This window comes from Hoplias malabaricus, chromosome 5, assembly GCF_029633855.1.
Source record: "Hoplias malabaricus isolate fHopMal1 chromosome 5, fHopMal1.hap1, whole genome shotgun sequence".
Lineage (NCBI taxonomy): Eukaryota > Metazoa > Chordata > Actinopteri > Characiformes > Erythrinidae > Hoplias > Hoplias malabaricus.
In genome coordinates, this window is record NC_089804.1 from 29407889 (window position 1) to 29433558 (window position 25670).

General features: G+C 38.7%; 1 protein-coding gene across 4 annotated transcripts in view; it reads left to right on the forward strand.

The window, feature by feature from the left end:
• iqsec1b (IQ motif and Sec7 domain ArfGEF 1b) overlaps window positions 1-25670 on the forward strand; it is a 302557-nt gene that overhangs the window by 201815 nt on the left and 75072 nt on the right. The gene's annotated exons all lie outside the window — the stretch shown is intronic.

The following is a 25670-nucleotide window of genomic DNA, read 5'->3' on the forward strand; positions in this document are numbered from 1 at the left end:
CTTATTCTCTGAAGTCTCACTTGGTGTCCTCAATCTGTTGTGCTTTCTAACATTGGTAAGATTTGTTTGAGGAGAAGAGATTTCTGATATCAAATGTTTAAATCTATTGCTGCAAAACTGGCTTAAGACATGGAGAAGATGAGAAGAATGTTTGCATTCTTTCATGTGTATTGTGGACTTTTAATCACTTTCTTATTATAAATGTATTATGAACCCCTCACTGTCGAGTTAATTACCAAAACAAAAAAGTCACAAAATGCAGAGTGAGTGAATAAATTTGTTCAGATGCATAGAAATGCATTTGTTTTGACTGTGTTTTGACGATACATGTGCAGTTGCAGACAGTCAGTAATTGTAGTAATTATTTGTTTAAAGGGCTCTTCAAAAATCTGGACACGTTCCCACATGAGCTTGAGTAAGAGTGGAGTCATGGCATTAATTGTGCAGCTATCCTGGCCACTTCCACCAGGCGAGGGTAGAAATTAGTGGCTAAAGGCTCTGAGTCAAGCCACTACACTCAGCAGCGTAGCTATTCTCCACTCATAAATCCTAAGCCTTGTAATTCACTGCCCAGAGTTTCAGTAGGATTTTTTTCCAGCTTTTCTGGTACTGCTTACTTTCCTGACATCCTGTCTGCATCAGTTGCATGTGAAGTATCTTGTATAACTGCTCCCTTTCAGACATTTTCCATCCACGTCCCATCCCCACACAGCCAGCCAAAGTTCTTGTGCCAGTTACATATTTATTATTATTTTTTCCTCTTCATATTTTTTCTCTTTATACAAATGGAAACACATACTCACAAAAACTCTTAAATGCACAAATTTGAAACTCTGGTTTAAGTCTCAGATGTCATCATGATTATAAACATTAGGTAGTGTCTGTAACTTTAAATGTACAGCTTCAAAATCAGGGAGATGCTTTATTGAGATGAGTTTGACTCTGCAACTATAGGGTGAGCCCATGAGCAAAAATACAAAATCCAACCAAGTGTTCCTTCAATTCATATTTTTAACATGGTATTTAATTCTACTGGGACACTCTACTTTACTTTCATACCAATAATGTAAAAGAATTATTCTTATAAGGGTTCTAAATATGAAGGTATGAACATGTTAACTTTAGAACCATTTGGTGGTATTGTATCTTTGGTGAATGGTATCTTAAAGTGAGGGCGGTGTTTAAGACGTGTGTGGTGTTTCAAATTTCTGTTCTGTGTGTTTAAGTACAAGGCCAAAGGTTAATTCTTGTGCATTTAAGACTGACTGCTGACGTTACACACTGAAAACGGGTGCGGGAAAAACACAAGCCAAGTAGCCCACCGTAGTTGTGAGTTTAGCGATAAGTTTGGGTTCAAAGAGAAAGAATGAAGCTGAAAAAAGACAAAATACTCAAAGACCCTTCACTCAACTTTGTGCTCACAGGTGTGAGGCTTTATCTCTGAAATTTGCTCTCTCTCAGAAACTGTTGTTGTTGTTGTTTTTTTAATAAATTGCCAACCCGTGTGTCTGTGTACACAGTCGGCCTGTGCTGAGCTGAACTGCACAGCGCCAAAAACCCTTTACTCATGAGGCTCATACAGCCGCCCCTCTCCAAACTCCACAGTAGTATCGTATGCCGTGTTAATGTTTTGAGACGGTATGGCAATATAAAATATATGAATTCTGCCTATCCCTAAAAGGGATTCCAATTTTTTTTAAAGCATTTTTTGGTGGTTTGTCTCTTTTAGCCCAAAAGTTGCACATATTTTTTTAAGACGCACTCATCTAGCATGGGCATACGCTTTTGCTTGGCTTTGCAGAAAGGTGAGACCATGGGCTGTAACATGGAGATCACAAGGTTTTTATGTTAACCCACCTATTTTTAACCTTTTTTAAACTGCACAAACAGTCCTTTTGCTTTAAATATTAGCAAATGAAACTTGTAAATTATTTGTAAAAACCTTTTCATTTTAATCATGATTAACAAAAGAAATGTGATTTCAAACCCATACTTTTGTATTTGATAAAATATTTAGTGTGATGCCTTGTGCTGAAACATTGTTTACATTTTTTGCCATTGACACAAACTGAAGAAATGTAGGCTGAAATGTAATTTCTCCTTCACAGAAATGTAAATGTAATTCATTGCATAGCAGTCGTTTTGAATGGCAAATATTAAAAGCGACCCTAGGCTTCTTGATGTTTTTATTTTTTGATGACATTTTTTTTTAAACACTCATTCATTCGTTGTCTGTAACCACTTATCCAGTTCAGGGTCCGGAGCCTACCTGGAATCATTGGGCGCAAAGAAGGAATACACCCTGGAAGGGGCACGAGTCTATCTAATAGCAACACACCTTCACTCACACACTCACACCTACGGACACTTCTGAGTCACCAATCAACCTACCAACGTGAGTTTTTGAACCGTGGGAGGAAACCGGAGCACCCGGAGGAAACCCACACGTGGACACGGGGATTACACACCAAACTGCTCACACAACACTACCTGCTGTGCCACCGTGCCTCCTGCTTCATTCTTGAAAATTAATTTGTGACAACAATTTATTTTATTTTTTTTAATTGAATAATATTTTTCTCGGCAGTGGGGTGTGATTCTGGCTGCGTACGCTGTGTCCCCTCCCAGTGTGAATTCCCATTCCTCCCACCCTCGCCCTACTCTGCTGAAAGCTGTTCTCTGTTCTTTCCACCTAAAAAGAGTGCTGTGCACACCAGTGATGAGACTTCCCTGGGCACGACAATTAAAACTACATTTGCTTCTATAATATGACTGGAAAAGTCTCACTAAAGCCTCATTTGGCACTGGCAGAAAACCTAGCCATAAGTTATGTTACAGTATCAGCAATCATATAAAATCATAAATATCTAAATAATCTCATACCATCATCGCTGATACTCGCAACAAACAGCACTATTGTGCCATCTCTAAGTGTCTTTTCTGCAAGTCTGTAAGAGTTTAGCTGAAGCCAGCAGTGTGTGGTTAAGTACGTGTACAGCCCTGTGACAGTGAGGTCCATGTTAACTGCTCACTGAGTGTTTGTTTAGGCCGACTGACTGCTCCTTTGATTATAGCATTCCCTGAAGCAGCAGCAACAGCACTGTTTCTGCTCTCAGACGCATGCCGCTAGATCCTGTGTGTGTGAGGCATTCCTGAGGGCACGAGTCATTCTCAGCTCCAGCCATTGCTCAAGTTTCTCCTGTTTCACACCCATGCTTTTCTGCTGCCGGCCTTTGACTGCCCATTCTCCGTCTCTCTCGTTTCACGAGGGAAGAGGGATCCGCTGGATCCTCCGAGGCTCAAAACCAGGCCAGCTTGTGGGAATGCCTCTCCTGCTTCTCCTAAGCTATCTGCAGTAAATTTCAGCCTTTAAAGGCCACTTGTCTTTTGTTAAGAGCCGTGCGGCCTTTGATAGTCGCTGAAAGAAATGGGTTTTCAGGAGCTCTTGCCCCTGGATACTCCAGGCTCTTTAAAAAGAGCTGCCTTGTAAGAGTAGAGGCCAAGCAACCCGATCCAGCCACTGAAAGGAGCAGGGCTGTGGGAGCACAAGGTATGATTAATTTACTGTGTGCAGATTTCGCTTCAGCCTGGAGCTGCCCTGCTTGTCTTGCTCTGCTTGCTGTCTTTCTTTCTCTCTTTCTCACACAGTATGGAAAGGAAACTATTCTTTTCTGAGCGTGGTCTCATTGGATGACTTAACGTATCTCCCAGATATCCTGTGATTTCCATCGGGCCGACTGGCTGACTCCTGTGCGTCACTAGAGGTGCTTCTGTTCTGATGTTTTCCAAACCCTTTGAATGGACTCCTGAGGTTGGCCTGCATTTTTACAGTGGAATCTTCCTGACTTGCACAAGTTGCAGTATCCAATCAAATCCTAGAGGGACTGGCTATCCTGAGCTTGGGATCTGGAAGCAGACATATAGCAGACAGCAGCTGGAAACTTTAACAGTTGTGGACAATGTTCTCGATATCTCTGAAGAATATCAGCTGTGATTATTTTAATGATTTCTAAGAAAATAAACTGGTCTTAAATTAGGCTTTTTGATGGGCTTGGGTTGATTACATTGCAGTGTGCAAAGAGCAGCATATGTGGGAATAGAGCAGTCATCCAGATGGACAAGTGATTCCACCGTGGTGAGTAAGGCGTTCGTATTTATTTGCTGTCTCTCAGCTGGATGGGGGGACACTGTGTAATTTCGGAAGAGGTTATGTAAGGGAACAGGTTATTTTTAGAACATCCTGGTCATTTGCACCCAATTATATGAATGTTTGTTTGACTCTGTGGAAAAGATTGCTTGCTTGCTCAGACCAGGCTTTCAATCATTGCTACCAGCAGCTGTGTGGAATTTCTCCAGAGAAACTCTAGGAAACTGATTGAGATGGAGCTTTGCCACAATCTTGAAATGCCACCGTCCTCCTTATTTCACTTATTTCAGGCAGTTCTTTTTATCACAAGATTAGATCTTGATGTTGTTTGTAAATGACAACAGACTTTGGAGATATATGTCTTTAAATTATTATTTTTTTAATTGAAAGACAAGGATTTATGCAGTTCTCTCTGTCTGTTATTGTTTTTTCCATGGTATTATCCCTAACACAAGCTTCATCAAAGTTTTGTATGTCAGGTCGGATATCGCCTTTCCTTTGCTTGTCCCACAGACACTGGGACCCGTATTGTAATTAGCCACTATGAATATTTCAGAACATGGTGTCTGTTTACACAAAATAATTGGATATCATTTCATTGTATGTTCCATTTTGTGGAGGTATGACGCATCAACAGGAACAGCAGAAAAATGGAACTGTCTTGATGATGGTGGTAATTGTTTGCCAGTTTTCCGTGGTTATTCCTGAATCATACGATGCATCTGTTTTATGACTTACAGCAACATTTACGATTGTAATAAAAAAAACAAAAAACACTATTTATAAAACTCGTCAGATGTTTCCTGACCATTTGCCAGCTGTCCAATATGTTTACATACTGGAAACTGTTCTTATATGTTTATGAAGCCCTGGTGTCTGTAAATGAGTAAAAAATAAAACAAAGTGGCTCAGTCAGACACGCTAGGTTTCCTCTCTTTCTGCTTATGGCAGAAAAATGCCACTGAGACCCCCAAACATTGAAAATCATGAAAAGAGATTAGGATGTTGCTTTATTCCTGCTCAATAGGTGGGTAGTGACTTATTTTTTTCTGTTTCAGATTATTTAGGTAGGAATGCACTCTAAATTCAAGAGAGCACAAACTGCATTAAAGTAAACACAGAGTGCTATATAACTAAATAGTTCCAGTTACAGAAGAGTTTCATTGGTGCTTCAAACTGTGAATAAAAACTTAAGTTCAACTTCAGTCACATAGAGTCGTTTTTCGCCTCAAACTTATCTTCCACCTTACAAAATATGGAGCTTCTGAACATAAACAAAACAGAGAGAACTGCAGTTCCCCACAATCGTAGAGGTTCCCTTTAACTCATTCTGTGGCTGGATTAATGGATTTCTATATATTTTTTCTACTTTCTTTTTAATTGTTGTTGTTTTTCAGACACTGTTCCTGGGACTGTTATTCACTTAATTTTGGTAGTTCTGACCAAGTGGTTTAATGTGTGTAGCCAGTCTTTCCAAAGCAATGTACAGTTTGGGAATGCAACTCTCCATCCAGCTTGTTCGTTACTTTTATTCCCCCTCATCTTTTAGACCTTCTTTCAGTTTCACACCATTCTGATTTAAGGTCAGATATATGTTCTGGAAATGTGCTGCAAAAGAGACAAAAATGTCTTTGACATGAATGTATGCCTATATATTAAATGCAGCTTACTGTCAGCTTAATGTGAGGGAAGCTATGCTAATCCAGAAGTCTTTAAATTCGGACCTTGGATCCAGGTTCCAGGCCAGGAATTATAAGTAACCAGCACGTATGACACCATAAATGCAACTGCTAAAGCTTGTGACTGGCCAGGTATACAGGTATATCTAAGGTCTGGATTTCACCAACTTTGTCTCAGACTATGTCATTACCTTTATTGCTAAATGTGCTGACCTCTTTTGGCCTCTCTGTTCTTGGCTAGATAAAGGCCCAGGCCATACCTGACCACCTGGTTCTCCATTATTTATGGAGTGGTCATCCAAAATTGATGGCCACAGTGACCTCACAGGTCATTGACTGCCTCATGTTAGGGCACATCTTTCCTTATTTGACCTTGAGGAACAGCCATTTTGGTTGGGACGCCAGATTCATCAGCCACAGCTACATAACCTTGTGCCGTAAGAGTTACCTTTAGATCTGGCCATCTCTACATGCAATGCTTAAGATGCCGGTGGTCCCTAAAGACTTTCCTAAGGTGGCTTACCTGTGGTAGATTTAACCAGTGATCCTTTAAACACAATGGCTTTTATTTTTAGAGATGGGCCTGATCTGATCCTATAACAGTATCTGATCCGATATTGGTGTCATTCATAGGCTCAGATATCAGATGGAGTGGTCCAACCCAATTAATCAGCCCAATTCCAGTCAACAGCTTGCACTGCTTAATGAAGCAGCCATAACAAAATAACGTACACATCACTGATCCATATTCCATTCCACAGCTTACCATGAACCCATGGCGACTTTAGCCTTTGAGCCCCTGTAAACGTGGATACATTGCTTTGAAAACTGTTTAAATTAGTAAAAATTTTCATCTTCAGCTGCAATCGACATTCAGAATCTTGCACTGTTCAAAAAATTTTAAATTAAATAAAAAGAAGAAAATGTATTTCACCTGTTTTTTGTTCTCGTATAATTGTGGATATTTATTAAAATGCTGCTGTTGTTTTTGTTTGTTTGTTTGATATTTTTTTGTGGAAAATGCAGACAAAAAGGCCTGGTATAATCTGTAATCCAGAAAATACACAGCACTGATATTACAACAACAGGATCATTGTGTTTGGTGTTAACCTTATGGTTTTATTGTTACTAACATTACTTTTTATGATTTTAACACTTGCCATTTGTATGTTATAGTTGATGTGCAGGAGAATGCTACAGGAGAGAATGCTATAGAAGTGTAATATAAAGAAAGCCCTTTGGAATGCATTTAAATTCAATGCATGCTGTGTATATATTTTGCTCTTCCAATTAAAACTGTTTGTGGTCTAGTTCAGCCTCAGGATGTAACCCTAAACACAAACCCAACAACCATATTTATGATATTAAAGTAAAAGGAGCTGTTTCATCAGAATCTGGTCTGAAAAAAAAATGTGGATTGACCCATCGCTAATTATTTTCCAACATTGCCACCAGCCATCTGATTCTTATCCATTTCTTTTCAGAGGACCACTGACTGTGAATTATTATTAAAAAGATTGTTATTCTCCCAAAAGGGATGTCCCAGTGACTCGAATTACTCTGTGCTATTTTCTGGTAAGGGGGTGTCATCTCTTTTATATGGCATGTATGTCAAGCGTAACCATTTTATAGCCATACAAGAAATTTATTGAGATTACAAGCTGCCATTTCTCTTGCAGTGGACAGCAACAGTGAAGGACTACCAGCAAATAAAGGCTTTATCAACAGAGACTTACTCCACTAACAATGCAGTCACATGCCATTATGTAAGCATTATAAACATCATTAAACTTGTAAAATAGCCAGGAGCAACAGAGAGGCAAGTCAAGTGGAAGCTTTTAGAAAGTATACAGCCAAGTATTTTCCCATATTAAAATGTGCTGAGAGGAATTAATGACACTCAGCAGGAACTATTTGGCAGTTTATTTGTTCTTTGGCTGGTCCAAATAAAATAAAATTCCACTGAATTTTTCAACAGTTACACCCTCTATTCACGAGGACAGACCTGGATCTCTAATGGCTCTGGATTATTGTGGTGTAGATTCCACTATCGCATGACTTTAGTGAATTCAGCTGTTTTAAGGTGATCTTTGTAAAACTTTCCCAGAAGAGTAAATCCAGGCAACATACCTATTATTAATGCCCACAATTTACGACAAAATGTTGGTCCCTAATTTTTTGACTTATAAAGTGTTGCGCCTGCAGTGGGGGACTTGGAAAAGCATATTGTTATATAATTTATCCCAAAAGTCATAACACATTGTCATATCGCTCACCTATAGACAATCCTAAGACCTTTAGACTTCTGTGAACTTTCCTGGAAAAAGACAAGGAAACATCACGTGTGTCCAACATGAGGAAGACTGAGACATGCTGTGGGTCTAAGCAGGCAGTTGGCCATCTGGATGTCCTGCATCAACAGAATGACCACAAAAAGCCCACAGTGTGGTTAATGAAGGAGTTGTCACTTAACCCAGTTCATTCCAACCAGAAAGGCTGTAGTGTTGCAACAGGATCATCTGCAGATATTTGTGTGTTTGTTAGTACATATAAATAATAATATAAATAATTTTTAAAGTTTAGTAAGTTTTAGGTTAGAAATTGTACCAATATGTTTTCACTGGTACAACAAAGCATAGTATCACCAAAAAATGCAACTTTAAAGTAGACAGAAGTTAATATAACAAGATTTCATTTTTGGGAAAATTTCTCTTGGTCCATTTAACATGTTTATTTCAGGTGGTAGTTTTCAAATTCGGCAGAAGAGAAAAGTAATACATATACATGTCATGTATGTAATGTAAACCATTTTCAGGGTTTTGGAGCGTTATATTCGAATATCCTGAGGACGGGAATATTTGTCATTCTCAAAAGGTCATTCAGTAAATCCAAATTTCAAGGCTGCTTTCCTCATTCACTAGCTTTTATGAGGGCTCCAGAGCTTCATGGAGATGGTCAAATTTGAGGTAGCAAAGTTGACTAAATGAACTATGCTGGTCTTTTAGGTTAATTTGTACAAGTGTTCTATGATGACAAGACCAAATGTGGGTGGTTTCTGGGAGCAGAACTGAGGGATATTTTTAGCACTGGAAAGCCTGAAAATTGGTGGAGTGGAGCTTTGCCTTTATGGCCAGTTTACACTGAGGCAAAAGGGGGGGCAACAAAAAATTAATATCCGAAACCCAACTAACAAATATCGAATAGCCGAATATTAGGGTAAACCCCTAATTATAATTGTTAATGTCCTATAGGTAAATGGAAAGTGACATGAAAATACATTTCTAGGATGTTTATTTTCACTGTGTCGCTCTTTACTGTTCTTGGTGCAGGAGTAATGGCGGCTCACCATGTGTGGGGTCATTAAAGCTTCAGGATGCTGCAGACCTGTGTCAGAAAAGCAGAAATTTGGTATTTTTGATTTCCATATGAAATACATTAGAAGAATTTGAACACTCCCTGAAGAGAGGGGCAGGGTTTGTCTTTAAAACTCCACAGTGATAGAACACGCCGTCCTTATGAGAGTCCTTGCATAAGCCCAGATAGCATACAGCTGATTATAAATTGGACAAATGTACATTGCAAAGGAGAACAAAAAACAAAAAGTCGCAGTAGACATCTTGTAGCTTGAATTTTTTTTATCTGTTAATGTTTATGCATAAATTATGGCCAAAAATTTGTGAAAACATCATCCAAAATAAATTCTAAAATTATGGATATTAATAGGTGCTCTGTCCCCTTCAGCCTTGTGCCATTTAAACGTCTGTATACAGATCACCACTTATAAGAGGTGATGACATATATTTGTGTACGCAGTGTTGAAATTGGCTTCCTATTCACTATTCCCTACATTACTCACTATATATTGCACTTTAATAGGGAACAGAATTCAGGAGCATAGTGAATGATTTCGGACACAATCTCGTGCAGGTTTTTACCAAGTAGCGAAATGGATTATGGGTATCTGCTATCCACTAATGTACTTAGGATGTTTCAGTGCACTGTGGGATTGTTTGAGCATGCTGAATATGGTTTACTATGTTTTCGGACACTACTACAAAGTGGCAGAAGCCTAAAATAGTGCACAGTTTCAGACACAGAGATTGTGTGTTGTCAGTAGTGCCAGTAATATCATTACTCTCTGGGGATCTTGTATCATATATGTGTCTTCATGTGTTATGTCTTATCAACCATCTCTTTTTGTTATCTTCACTGGATTAATTTAGGCAAGCAAAGGCTTTGATGCCGGGACTGAATTTGTTGTGCTGAGCATTTTTCTGAAAGCTTCTCAGAAAGATCCACTGACAGATTTAGGACACAGAAAGCAAGAAATGGACACACATTTATGTTGAATACAAATTCTAGCAAGGCTCGGGCTCAAATGAACCTATATGAAACAAGCACCGTTATATGACTGTAGCAAATAATAACAAACAGCATACACAGCATATCTATTCCACCTTAAAAACACCACATTTCACCCAAAACCCCCTTAAAACACTACATACCACTTGATGAACAGAGTGAAGCAAAATGCAAGGAATAAAAAAAAAAAAACCCTTGAGGTTCAAGGTGTATGTCAGCACCATGTTTCAAACTCTGCTTTTTCAGCAGTGCTGAATTAAATACGGTATTTGATTTTCCATTCTATTCCACCTTTTAATACACAGGATACCTAAATGATACTTTCATAAAGACTTGAACATTTTGGATTTAATTAATTTGTGGTATGAATAGATATTCGCCTATTTTCTTTTTTTTCTTGCTCTTCCTCTTCCACATCTCATTCTGTCACTCTATGCCCCACTCTCTCTCTCTTGCCCCACACCCTCCATGCTGCCCTCCCTCCCTCCCTGTCTCTATCTATAAGCTGCCAAACTTTAGCAGCTTTCATCCTCCTATCACTGTGTTTAATATTCATGAGTGGAACAGAGAGACACAGGGCTAACAGAAGAAAGAGAGATCAATTACTCTGCACAGAGCCCAATCAATCCACACTCATTTACAATTCCTGCCTGTTTTAAAAAGGGCCAGTTCTTCAGAGCCATGAGCATAATTATCCTGGAGAAATGGAGAGAGGGAAGAGAGATGAGGAGATTTTAATGGAGAATGTAGAAAATTCCAGCAGTGGCAGGGGTAGACGTATTGTTGCACTCGTACCAAGACGGATCCCTTCCATTCTTTTTCTCAGTCTTCTCCCAGCTGTGGTCAAAGTCAAGGTTTGGCCCGTCTAATTTACACTTTTCCTATCCCAAATGTAGCTTGGAAATGTTTGGTGTCTGATGTTTTGAACGGCACTTACTCACAGAAATATGTTTAATTCACCAAACATTACAGAATGTGCTTCTATTGTCCCACAAGCCAATACCGGTAGTTTATTATTATTATTATTATTACCCCTCTAGGCAAAGGGCATGATGACCTATACAAGTTAGTTCTTTCTGAAACTGTATGACATACTGTTATCTATAAAAGATAGACAGAATTATATTGTATGGATAAATAATCGTAATATCATTAAGCCCAAGCATTGTTTTTACTTTACTATGTAAACTTTCTTTAACTGTCGACATTAGCTTAATAGTTTCAATGCAGAACTATAGAAGTCAACTTCAAATAATAAAATGTGGAATTTTTTGTTATTATTTGATTGTGAGTTGCTATAAAGAAAGACTGATCACATGAAAAGGAATGTCTCCATAAGTGCTTTGCCACCATGCCTTAATTGTTAAAATTGTAATGTGTCTAGCAGTCTTAATCTCTACAAAATATACCTTGCATATTATTATTATTATTATTATTTTTTTTTAAGTTCCTCGCCTGGAGGTTGTGGGTTCAAGTCCCACTCCGGGTGACTGTTTTTGAGGAGTTTGGTGTGTTCTCCCTGTGTCTGAGTGGGTTTCCTCCAGGTGCTTCTGTTTCCTCCCGTGGTCCATAAACACATGTTGGTATGTGGATTGGTGACTCAAAAGTGTCCATGTGTGTGAGTGAAATTGTGTGTGTGTGTGTGTGTGTGTGTGTGTTGCCCTGTGAAGGACTGGTGCCCTCTCCAGGGTGTGTTCCTGCCTTGCACAGGCTTCGGACCCACCATGACCCTGAAATGGAAAAGCAGGTACAGACAACGAATGAATGAATGTATTCTTCTAAACATAAAACAGTTTCATTATTTTAGTATAAATCCACATTTAACAATGACAAATACAGTAAACAATAGCACAAGACAATGTTTTTGAAGAATAATAAGACAGCATATAATTTAATTTAAATGAAATGGAGGAGTCGAACAATTGTGATTTTGCAAATAGTTGCTCAAACACAGAAACAGAAAACAATTTATTTTTATACAATAATTAGTGAATTTTCTGCAGCAAGATGTGAAGTCATTTTCATCCTGTAAATGATTGAAAATTAGACAGAATATCGCATCAAATAAAAGGAAACCATAGCTGCCATAATATTAATTGCATAGTATTTTTATATAATAAATATTTTTTATGTTAATGATTATTGATGTTTTACTGAAAGACTGAAGAAGGGGTAATAGTTCGATTATGACGATAATTTAAGCAGCAGTCAATAGATTAATCAATAGAAATAATTATTTGCAGCCTCAGCATTCTTTTGTCCTGCCGTGCTCAGCAGTTCTGAGTGTTGGTTACTTATGGAGTGGATGGGAGGAGGGGGGTGTAAATGGGGGTGGGGGATTTATAGACCATTTGGATGAGGCCCAGGTGGTGTTGGTGCTGGTCCCCCTCCCCTCTGCTGCTTTGGAGGGTGAAATCATATGATGCTTTCACACCCAGCAGCATCCCCAAACACCCATCTGCCTTACCCTTTGATGAAAAGCAGGTTTAAAATGTGTTCTGTGTTAATGAGACCCATGGGGGGGAGGGGAGTGGGGTCTTATTTTCTTTGTTTTACCTAGCATTTCTTCCGTTAGTCCATTTGTAATGAAGTTTTGACACTGTTTAAATATGGTGGTTTTGGGTTGTTGTTTTTTTTAATATCAAAAATAAAAATATGTAAAATAAAAATGAGTCCGATGGGTTGATTAATTTGATTTGAGGCTTAAAATGACTTGAATTAAATGTAAATAATGTTAATATAATTGTTCCTATAATGACAAGATATCAGAAACATTTGATGTAGTTGTTACATCTCTGTGCTTTCAACACAAACATTTTTGTTCCCAAAACAAAAAAATCAATAGAAGCAAAATTGTTGTTTTATATCTAGTCAAACTGAGGGTAACCTGTCATGTGAGGAAACCTGGAATATTATTCTACAATAGTGCTGTTATATTATACAAATTGATTGACACACATCAATAGCAGTAGGCCACAGAGTTAGATTTCTGAGCATGTGCGTGTGAAAGCTAATGTGTTCTGGGTGTACACGCTGTGTACCCATTTGCTCAGTGAGGAGGGCATGTAGTGTGTTGATGAAAGTGCATCTCCATACTGAGCCTCCAACACACTCTGTACTCGGAGTGAATGATGAATGGAGCGAAGCCTTTGCAGAGAATGGAGGCATTAGATATTCATTGCGGATTATTCATTCATGTGGGCCGATAATGGGTGCCAAGGAGATAATGCATAAAATAGACAGGAAGTGGTAGTGGGCGTAACATCGTCGCTGAGCTGTTTTCTCTCGCCTAAACGTGCTCGTTTTTTAAAGAGTTTTAAAAGTGCACAACTGCTCTCACACACGCCATCAGTCAACTCCTAATCTCCCGTCCTGAGCGGATCTTTCTCAAACTGCTGCAGAAAAAAACAGAGAACAAAGGCTTTTGGGCCAAAGGGAAGTGTTCAAATGAAGACAATTGTCATTTGAAGCTTCTTTTAACCATCTCATTCCCTCTTACATTTTTTTTTAGAAAGCCCCAAAACGAAAGCACAAGAATGAAAGCAAGTACAGTGAGTACGTTTTTCCCCATTTTAAGTGGGATTTTGTGTTTTTTTCCATCTGTCATTGTAAGCATAATTGAGAACACAGGAGTCTGGAAACATTTGATATGCTCCGGAATGTCATGCGGTTTGAGGAATATATAAATAAATAATATAAAGTAATAAAAAAGGCCTTGAAATGCATCACGTCAAACAGCTGGCAGGCAGCCTTACAGAAAGCCTGATAAAGTGCTTTGTCTTTGCTTTGCTGACCGTGCATGTCTTACTGTGAGGATGTTATGCTCATCATGAGGCAAACACAACAGACTTTTTTTTTTTTTTTTTGAGTCACTTTGGCTGCTGTTCAAGTCCACTGCCTGCCTTCAGCTTTGTACATAACATATGGAATACAGCCAAAGCTGTACTCTGCATAGTTTAGAGTAGAAAAATATCAAATATGCAGTTTTTCCCCTCTCCCTCTTGTCGTTGAGTTTCTGTGTTCATAGTTTGCTTTTTTAGCTTTAATACTACAGCTACAAAGCTGCTGTCATAATGTCACCCTCTGGAGATTATGGCCACTTGAGGAATAGCCGCATACATCCTGATCCATCTGTCTTCACTCCAGTGTTACAGCTTCAAAATGTAAGGTTTTCATCACCAATTAGCAATGTGCCAACAGTAAACTCGAACAGAGAACTTATAAAAGAGAACATCCGTCACTGTTTGTGAAATGAATGAGAAAAATACACTAATCTTCATTTGGGATAATGGAAAACTGGTGTAAATTTGCTTTAATAACAGTGAACATGTGAAAGATTAAATCTCCCATTAGTGTCTACCCACTAGATCTTAGTCTGGAAGGGGTTGTATTGCCAAATGTTGTACCAGTTTACAGGAAAAGTCAAAGTCTTTATGAAAAACAGCCATATAGTTCACTGGTAAAGCCCTGACTTGGAAAAGTCCATACTTGATGTGAAGATATATGACGTTTAGTCTGATTTTATTAGGTGTACACATTTAAAGCCTTCTTTTGTCTGCTTGTTTGTGTGTAATGTATAATTGTAATTTCAAGATAACGAAATCCTTGGCGATATGATGAAACAATGAAAAATACTTTTATTCATTTCAAGAACACATTATTGCAACAACAACAAAAATTATTTATAATTATATAATTATATTAATGTTTTTATTTATTTAAAAAGTTTTATTTTATTACAAATTTCAATCATTCAGAGACACTTTCCAACGTACTTCACCGTGCCTAAACGATTCATATAAAGAATATATGCCATATTATGGCTAATTGCATGACGTTGTTAGGTAAACATGTTACAATATCATGATATCACGATATTGATTTTTTAAAATCGTTTTAAAAATTATGACACTATTATTGAGAATGATACGGTATGGCACAGCCCTACTGTGTAGGATGTGAAGTAATCACAAATGAATCTATGAATATGTAGATTGGACTCCGCCTCTCTCACCACCTAACGCTGCAGCTTGAGTTTACTAGCTATTATTTAAACCAAAAACTCCTGAGTCATTCACACAGATCATCAAGCACAGTCCAGGGAATATTTCCACTGATGTTTCCCTTGCTTACCTCTTCGCTGTTCTGTGATGCCACCAGAGCCTCTGCGCAAGATGCTCAGGGCACTGGTGCTTCTCCAAGCTGAAAAACTGCAGGGTCTTACCGTCAACCATGAATGCAGTACTCCGCTCTTGCTCTTGCCTTGCTGCCCCTGTAGCTCTCTCCTGCACTTGGTCACTCTCAGATAAGTAGCCCTTCACTGCAGAGAGGAGCAAGTTTTACACTTATGAGGAACTGTCCAGCCTCTAAGGGAAATGTCAACACTACAACATCACACAGCTGAAGACAGGGACTCTATGACAAGTTGTCAGTTTTCACAATTCACCGAAACTCCTCGAGGTCTGCTCTGCTTTGTGCCATAACTCAGGGAAACACTCACCGCTTCTTCTTTTTTAACTTTGCAACCGACAACAGAACACATCTGTTTCCTCTCTCTTTTTCTCAATGGTGTTATGTTAATTGCTCACACAAAACATGTTAATGGGATTGGGTCTTTTATTTATGATGTAAGAAACCCTGGCTGTCTGAATTGATACATTTCATATCGTCTTTGGAAGTCAGTGTATGCCTTTATTGTCATTGTTCAAAACAATGGAATTCCGTGTCCGAATGGATGGTAAAACACAAGTATAAGAGACAATACACACAAAATAACAGAATGTCAACCAGGGTAATAGCTCATATAGGATTAATTATTAATGTCTTTTGCCGAAGTCTGCAGAATTAAAGCAGAAATGTTCAGCTGTGGCCTTTACGACTGCTGTTTTCGCTTGTCATATGTCCACTATCTAGTGTTTAAAACCACAACATGGATATTTTAACATGGTTAAAAACTTAAATATCTGTGAAAAGTACTGAAATAATATATATTGCCAAATCAAATCGGATGTGTCTTGTTTACCTTAGAGCACAAATCCTAACCCTCATGTACATTTACATATTTAGCAAATATATATATTTTTTTATATTTAGAATTGTTCCCAACTCTGCAGAACCATGTTGAAGCTTGAAATTTTCCACATTTTGACTTTTGTGTTCTTTTTATCTGAGTGAAACAGATGAGTATGTTTTAGTGAGAGGTAAAGAATGTTATTGATTAATATTATTTTTCTCTGCCCAAAGATCTATGCTGATGTAACCAAAAGTAATATAAAAAAAATGTTTACGGTTTACGAGTCATCAAAACTCATTTTGATTAATGATTACATTAATATGTATTTTTTTCTCTTTTAAATGGTATGATGAATTATGACCAGGGGCATGAATAATCATGCAAAATATTCTGATTTGAGGATGACTTGAATGCTTCTACTCCATTCCCCTGAGGGTCTGTTCCCAGCTGAGAATCCCCTAGATATCACACAAGCACTGGGGCAAGGCTTTGACAGCTCTGTGTGTGTGTCTGTGTGTGCGTGCGTGTGCGTGCGTGCGTGTGCGTGTGCGTGCGTGTGTGTGCGTGTGCGTGTGCGTGTGCGTGTGTGTGTGTGAGAGAGAAAGAGTGAGAGAGAGCTAGAGAGGGAGAGGGGTTACCAGGGGTGTGTTTGTGGGGAGGGGGGAGACAGCAGCTTGTAAACAGTCATTAAATCCTGCCTTTGCTGCATGGCACAGAGTAAACACACTCACTCAAACACCATACACACAGCATATGGTAGCGGCTAGTGAAGCTGAAATGCATTGTGGGGTGCAGGTGAATGCTGTGTGAGAGCCTCGTTACTCTGCTATAGATCACCGGTGGCAAAAGAAAAGAGTTTTTTTTTAACCATAAAACATTTTTCCTTTATTAGTTAATGTTTTGATAAATCTGAAGCTATGAGGAGTGACTGGTCAAAAGTATTCACAGAAAAAGTAAGAAAAAAAAAACAAAAACATACAGCCTTCTGTGTTATCTGTATTATAGGCCCGAATCATCACGATCAATCCACCTCCTTGCCATGGATTCGTTAATTAAAGAACCTAGCCATGCAGTCTGCCTTGAGCTCACTGAATCTGAGCATTGTTCTGTAACAGGATGCCACAACAAAAGTTTCTTTCCTCCTAGATATTCCACAATCAACTGTGAGTGGTATTATTAAAAATTTAAAAGCATTTAGGAACCACAGCAAGTCAGCCACAATGTGGCAGACCATGTAAAACTATGGAGCTGGCTTGCCGAGTGCTGAGGCACACAATGTCACCAATGCTTCGTTGACCCAGTTACTGCAGACTTACAAAACTCCTCTGGCATTCATATCAGTACAAAAACTGTGTTGGGAGCTTCTTCAGATGGATTTCAATTGCCAAGCTGCTGCTTATAAACTTGACGTCACCAAGAATAAAGCAAAGTGTCAGATGGAGAATGTTACCGGCCTGGCTGAATTGTGCCAGCAGTAAAGTCTGGTAGAGGAGGGCTAATGCTATGCTGTAGTTTTTCAGGGGTTGGCTTTGGCCACTTATTTCCAGTGAAGGGAATTCACTCTTAATATGTCAGCACACTAAGACAAAACAGTTTGGCAAATGCCCTTTTCTGTTCCAGCCTGATTGTGCTCCTGTGCACAAAGCAAGGTCCATGGGTGAATTTGTTTTTTTCAGATCTTCCCATTTATCATCAGTGTCTGACCTCACGAATGCTCTTCTGGAGGAGGGATCAAAAATTCCCACAGACACACTCCCAAAATCCCATAGAAAGCCTTCCCATAAGAGTGGAAGAACGCATCTACAAAGGAGAGACCAAATCCATATTAATGCTTATGGATTTCAAATGGGATGTCATCAAATCTCTTGCTGGTGTAATTTGTAGGTGTCCCAATATTTTTGTCCATATAGTTTATATTGTGCAGCCCTAGTATAGACACTGCAGATCTTACTACTATAGATCTTATCACCTTTTGCTAACACAGGTGACCTCAGTGATCTAAGTATATCATGAAATGATACTATAGTCTATATATTGTGTATATAATATGTAAGTCAAATGAAAAAAGGGATTTTGTAATGGATATAAATAACAGATTTTAAGATTTTAATGGAGCTTAATTGGTTTCGAACTTCCAATACACTTTTGTGTGTGGGTGTGTGTGTTTGTGTTAAAATATCATTATGGGACTGTAGGCATTCCAGGATGAGTAGGAATGGCTCTCTTGGCTTTGTGGACCTGCTCTGGCGCAGTGATCAAACTCATGTCAGAAGTTTTGCCAGCAAGGTTTTTTCTCCACTATAGCTTTCTGTAATGAGTTCCCCTGAGTGGCCTCAGCCAGTCAGAATGCTCGCTCTGACTCCTGCATTGCATTAATTGGTTGAGGCAAGGTTTTGCCACTGCAGCTATAACAGCAGCATACATTAAAGCAAATTACATGGAGCGTGCTGTAGAACAGCGATAAAGGTGGCAAAGATATCCTGGATGATAGAAAAGCCAAACATGGGACAGGAAAAGAGGACTAGTGAATCTTTGTGGATTTGATTTGGATGTATGTTGTGAAACATATTTGTTGTTAGAAATTTTATAATTTTAACTTATTTTTTAAAGGTCCTGGCTCCCACTGTACAGATGCCTTGCTTTAATCTGTCCTATATGCTTTCTCATGCTTTGTTGTTGTTTTTTTTTTTTTACTGTGTCTAAATTGTGTGAGAGCTCCCCCTACTGGATAAATACTGTAGGTTCTAACTCACTGCTGTATAAACAGGCAGATATGGTCAGTTATTTCTGACAGGGTTATCCGATTACTTTCAACTTCCACTTTGAATCTGGTGTTTTTTCTCATTATGTAGCTAATGAATGACTACTTCAGCATTCATCAGATTCTCTTCTTACTAAATGCATAGGGATTAGTTGAAAGCTGGCTTGGTCATAGCAGTTTACTTATTAAGACTCGTTGATTCTGAGGGACACACACAAAAAGAATTTGTAAACAACTTTGTAGATTTCCCTTGGAATGATTTAATTCGGCTACTTTAAAAGGCACTCATTGTGGACACTGGCACAAAATTTATACAATATAGAAAAGAATTGAATAAAAATTCAAAGGGGGCATTCTGGAGAAGGTCACCATCCTCAACACCAAGCATAGTCTAGAGGAGTATAAATCCCCCCCAGCATTGACATATGAAACATTGAGAGTGTTCTCTGGAGTGATAAAGAACCATTTAATACCTTTGAGATCAATTGCAGTGGTGTTATGGTTGCAATGGTTTATAGTTATTGAATATAATCAAATGGCCTGCACAGAGGAGTAGAGGAACACATTTTTAGAATCTGTTAATATATCTTTCTACTAATGAAAATCTATTAAAACCTTTAATTTCACAACAAAGGTTGGAAGAACGATAATTACTTTATTCATTCATTAATTCATTGTCGGTAACCGACAGTTCAGGGTTGCTGGTGGGTCCGGAGCCTACCCGGAACCACTGGGCACACCCCTGGAGGGGGTGCCAGTCCTTCACAGGTTAACACACACTCACACCTAGGGGCACTTTTGAGTCACCAGTCCAGCTACCAACGTGTTATTAAACCGTGGGAGGAAACCCACATGGACACGGGGAGAACACACCAAACTCCTCGCAGAACCCACAACCCCAGGACCTTGAAGCTGTTTGAAAGCGACACTACGTGTTGTAAATTACTTTTTTAGGGATCTATATGTATTTGAAGTCTTTGAACATATCTTTGTGGTTCGTTAATCTTAACTCCAGTTTGGTTTTTGCCTCAAGTAATTTTCAAAATAATCAGCAGATTGTTTGACACCCAATAAAAATGATCATTAAATCTGGACACTTGATCCATGTTCCAGACCGGGATTTTACAATGGCCAGCTGGTGCATTAGCAGTTGCAGTTATAACCTGTGTTGTTTCAGTTCCGGTTTAAACTTGCCCTTGCACACTTTGCCTCACCACTTTCCCTTGGGGTAATTCTTGACGGCATCTTAAAGGCAGTTCTATTACTGTATGAACTGAAGTGAAGTGTGTTACATGAGCCCTGTGAGGGGCGAGGGAACAAGTCAACACTTATATCCACTTCAGAATCAGAACTTGCCCAGAATGCATTGCAATGTGACACAATTTTCATAGCAACAGCAAAAAAATGTTGAACAAAGCAGTTTATAATTGTAAGGAAAAACAAAAAAATTGCTTCACAATGTTTAAAATATCAAAAACATGTAATACATTGTTACAAGATATATTTTACATACATTCCACACTATGGTTAGGTCATAAACATTGAAACAAATACTCAGTTAATGTTCAGCTCTTGTGGTCACACATTGAAATCTTAACCTTTTTGTTGATTTGAAATCAGCTAGTGGGATGCATGTTGGTGTTCGTGAGTTTGTTCGGATTGAAACTCGCTCCTCCTTGCCTCTTCCTCACTTCCAAGTGGTCAGTGGAAGCAGACGAGAGCAAGTGGAAATCAGAATTTAATTGCAGTGTTGTATATTGGATCAAGTGTCCGGATTTTATGACTTCTGGTCTGTCAGTTTTATTGGGTGACAAACAATCTGCTCATTATTTGAAAGAATATTTCAAACTGGAGTTGAGTATAACATACCACACAGAATGTTTCAAAGACTTCAAATACATATACAGTGCCAGTCAAATGTTTGGGCACACCCACTCAGGAAGGTTTTCCTTTGTTTTGTGCCATTATCCTCATGTGGATGTACCAGACATCTTCTCATTCAATGGTTTTTCTTTGTTTTTTGTTTTTTTATCTACAATGTAAATGAATATGGAAGACATTAAAACTATGAAGAAACACATATGGAATTATGTATTAAACCAAAAACTGTTAACCAAACCGAAATACATTTTATACTTTAGATTCTTCAAAGTAGCCCCCTTTTGCTTTGATGACAGCTTTGCACACTCTGTGTTCTCTCAATCAGCTTCATGAGGTCGTCCCCTGGAATTGTTTTCAGTGAACAGCTGTGGCCTCGTCAAGAATTAATCTGTAGAACTGCTCGCCTTCTTAATGTGTTTTGAGACTGTAACTTGGGTTGTGCAGAGGTGGGGCTGGTACACAGTTCTATACAGTGAAAAGCCCTATTCCACCAATGACTAATGAGAAGATGTGTCCAAACATTTGACTGGTACTATAAATCCCTAAAATAATAATAATAATAATAATTGAAAAGGTATAAAACAATCACTGTTCTAACATTTCTATAGCTATAAAATCTGATTTGATGACCTCTGCTCAAGAGAGTGTCCAGAGACAGAGGTCTTAGACACAGGGCAGGAACTCTAATGGGATGAAAGAAACTAAGGGTGAGAGATTTTCTTAATCACCAACCAGCCCTTTTGTTTTTCCAAGTGTGACCATCGTCATAAGCAGATTGGGAAATAAATCTGCATCACGCTGGAAAAGCGAACGTACAGAACATGACATTAGGACAAACTCGATTTACTCTGACAGTGCTGGTGAATACTTCATGACAGGATTGCGCTGTGTAACAGGATTTCAAGAGATAGAGACTCTGGGTCTGGTTGATATAGATCAGGATTGCAGGAAGAGGGGCGCTGAGGGGGTTGCTTTGAGGCTAAGGTCACCATGCTCAATGCCAATGGCTAGAGGGGTATAAATATCCCCAGCACTGATCTGTGACGCAGTGGGGCTAGATTTTCTAGGACTGTGTAGACTTTCTGGAGAGAGATCACCTTTAGGATGACTTCCACTGATCCAGAACTACTCATCTAACGCGACCTGTCCTTACTAATGTCCTTGTGGCTGTCAGAGCCACACAAGTGTTCCACAATCTATTGTTAAGCCTTTTTTTATTTTATTTTATTTTTTATTTTTTAAATCACAACACATACTCAGTATTACAGAAATTGCTTTCTGATGGTTTAGTGTTGGAACACCTATGACTAGATACTCCCCTCAATCTTCCCTCTGTCTTTAGTGTGTGTGTGTGTGTGTGTGTGTGTGTGTGTGTGTGTGTGTGTGTGTGTGTGTGTGTGATGGAGTGCATGGGACTGTAATTTCTCAGTATGATGCCCCAAAGAGAGACTCAAACACACACATACACACACACACACACGCACACACACACACACACACACACACATCAGCCACAAGTCACCTGTAAGCCAAGAGGCAGCAGCACTGTTGGAGTATGTATGAGTGGAGTTTGTTTTATATGGCCTGTGTGTAGCCATAATATGGATGCTCCTCTGAGGCCTGAAGCCACTCCGTAATCATAAACAAGCCCAGAGCAGAGCAATCTGAGCCTCCACAGGCCCATTCTGTGACACTCATTCTTGACCACAACTGAACCTACGTCTTATTGTGTAATATCAATGATGAATCAAATCAAATTTATTTGTATAGTGCTTTTTACAACTGATGTTGTCACAAAGCAGCTTCACAGAATTCCAGTAAGACAAAGATTTGACATGAAATGTAAAAAAAATGTAAAAAAAAATAGTGCTTATGTATTAAAACAGGAAAACTATTAGAAATAGTTTGCCTTAAAAAGTCCGGCATGTTTTTATGAAAATACAGTACTCTGCAGAAGTCTTAGGCACCTAAAATAATTTTATATATATATTTATACTAATGCCTTCTCAGTAAGCGTGGTGCTTGTATAAAGTTATATATAATCACAGTAAATACAAAATATATATATATATAAAACAAATAAAACATAAAAGATGTGAGTGAGTTTGAAGAACAATATTTTTTGATTGCATGAATTTGTTCAATCAAAAGCATGCATTATTTATAATCATTATTTATTAACCGCTAAAACTAGGTATTGGATGATAACCTCAAATAATACAGACTCCACGAGGAGAGATTTGGAAAAAGTTAAACCAACACATTCACACACAGAGTATCACACTCACTGGAATAATGTAATTTGGTTTTATTCTAATGTTGGGCATTATTTGTTGTTTGTTTGTTTTTAGCAAATAAACACGTACTGCTCAGAAAAATAGCTTTTTACATCTCATAGCCTCTGGTGCCTACAACTTTTGCACAGTACTGTATATTTCTCAAAAAAAATGTCAGCACGATCATAAAACCAGGATGCATTCATACCCATTTTTATATAATGCATTTACTTGAGGGAAATTTTAAAAGCAGTAAACGCTCAGACGTCTGGTTCTTATCTGTATCTTTTTCCTAAATAGAACTGCACATTTCACTGAGCCACTCTGAATTACAGTGTGAATCTTTACAATTTATTTGAAATTCTTACAGGATGTCAAGGCCCTCTGGATGTATTTAATCTGAGTGAATAATAAAAAAAATAGGCATTTTTATGAGATTTAACAAAAATGCACAGTATATAGATAGTGGTATATGGACATATTATAGGAGGATTTGTCAGATTAGAATGTGCATGTTCTGCACTATGTAGTGCTCTGCCTGAACATTTGCTGCAGTAATTTGTTATACAGCTGTCCTCTGTTTTAATGCAGACACTGTTGACTGTGCCAGGAGTGTATGTCTCTGACCTCACAACAGTTCAGTTTGGTTGTGATTTTCACCCTGATTTGATTTATAAATGGAGATTAAAAGCCTGAAAGTGAATGCAGGTGCTTTTTACACAGCTTTATTGAATAGACACATTAAAAACAAAAAGGACAGATTCGTTTTACATTTGAAAAACTGTTGCATACTTTGAGTATTAAGTTGTATATTCATTTGAAATGCCACCTTCAGATTGTTCCATTACAGTGCACTTTCTATTTTCTAAATAAGGAAACCTTGAATTGGTCACTGTCGGCAGGACTGGGCATGTCACAATCTGTACAGTTCTCAGCAGATTAAAGCCAGAGTTTCTTTATCCTCATTAGTTTCCTCTCTCTCTCTCTCTCTCAAACACACACAAACACAAACCCCCTGCCCCAAACTACTGATCTAAGGCCTGATTTCCTGAGCCCTGATAACGATGACCTTAATCCCTCACCTGCCCACATAGAATGCCTTGTCCACACTGTCTACATTCTCCTGTATATATCTCCACCTTGGAGATGTAAAGTCTGTCGCTGTACAGTGTGTGTTGGTTGCTTGTTGTCTATTCTCAGTCCAGCTGTGACTGTGAGGGGTTAAACTCCAGCAGCACTGCTGTGTCTGATCCAGCACACACTAACACACCGCCATCATGTCAGTGTCACTGCAGCACTGAGAATGATCCACCACCCACATCATACCTGCTCTTTTGGAATCCTCTGAGCGTCCTGACCATTGAAGAACAGGATGAAATTGGGCCCAATAAAGTATCAAGAGCAGCAGAAGGACATCAGTGTGTAATTGTAGAGCTACAAAGTGCTTCTGGAGCTGAGAGATGGGAGAGTGAGTGCAGCAACAAGGTGGTTTTCATTATGGTTGATATGTGAGATCAACAGAGATGTGTATATACACAGGTGTATATATATGACCCCACATCTTGGCGAGACATAAAAACACTGTGTCAGTGCACTCTCAGCAGAGGATGAGAAAGCAAGTGTGGGGAGCACAGCTGTGCGCAGATTGAGGAGTCTTTTAGGAGCTCCTCCATTCAAATCCAGCTGCACCTTGTTTGTATGTGTGTGTGTCCCATGAGGAGGCCATATATTTAGGGCTTTTCACACATTTTCTGTGCTGCGTTGATTGTTTTTTTTTATTAGACTGACTGCAGTAAATCAGAATCATGAACTCACCAGTGGAATTCCCTTTATGGCTTGGTCTTCCGTAATGAAACATCCCTGGAACAGATGGCTGATCTTGAATGGATTGTACCTACCTCATTTTATTGGGTCATTTTTTGTTTGTTTGTTTATTGAATGACATCACTTACTGCAAAGATTGTGCTAGATTTGTAGTGCAAAGGACGTTTTGGGACACCACAACTCTAAGGCCTGGATTACTGGCCGTCAAATTATTTTTGTCTGTTTATTATTGTGCTTCATTCAGAATTATGAGCAAATATTCATGTTTACAGAAATTTAATCAATCACTCAAGACATATTTGGTGTGTGAAATTCTGAAATATAAAGTTTAATTTTAACACATTGTCCTACAAATGTAGTCCTGATACTGCAGTTCTTGAACCATGGGCCTGGTGCTGTAGGTGTATCATTGTAGAGTAGAGAGCAATGTGAGCACCATCCAGCCCTTCACACCCTTTAAAGAGCATGAATAAACTCATCAAACATATCAATAAACACCATCCAGCCCTAACACAAAACACACACACACGAAATATGCATTAAATACCACAAAAACTTGTACTGTTCCCAACTTTACAGGGGATGGAGTGAATTCAAATAGAGCACCCTCCATGGGTCTTGTTTGGCCCAGGCCCTCCAGAAGTCATTCATTCATTGTCTGTAACCGCGGTGGGTCCAAAACCTACCTGTAATCACTGGGCACAAGGCAGGAACACACCCTGGAGCG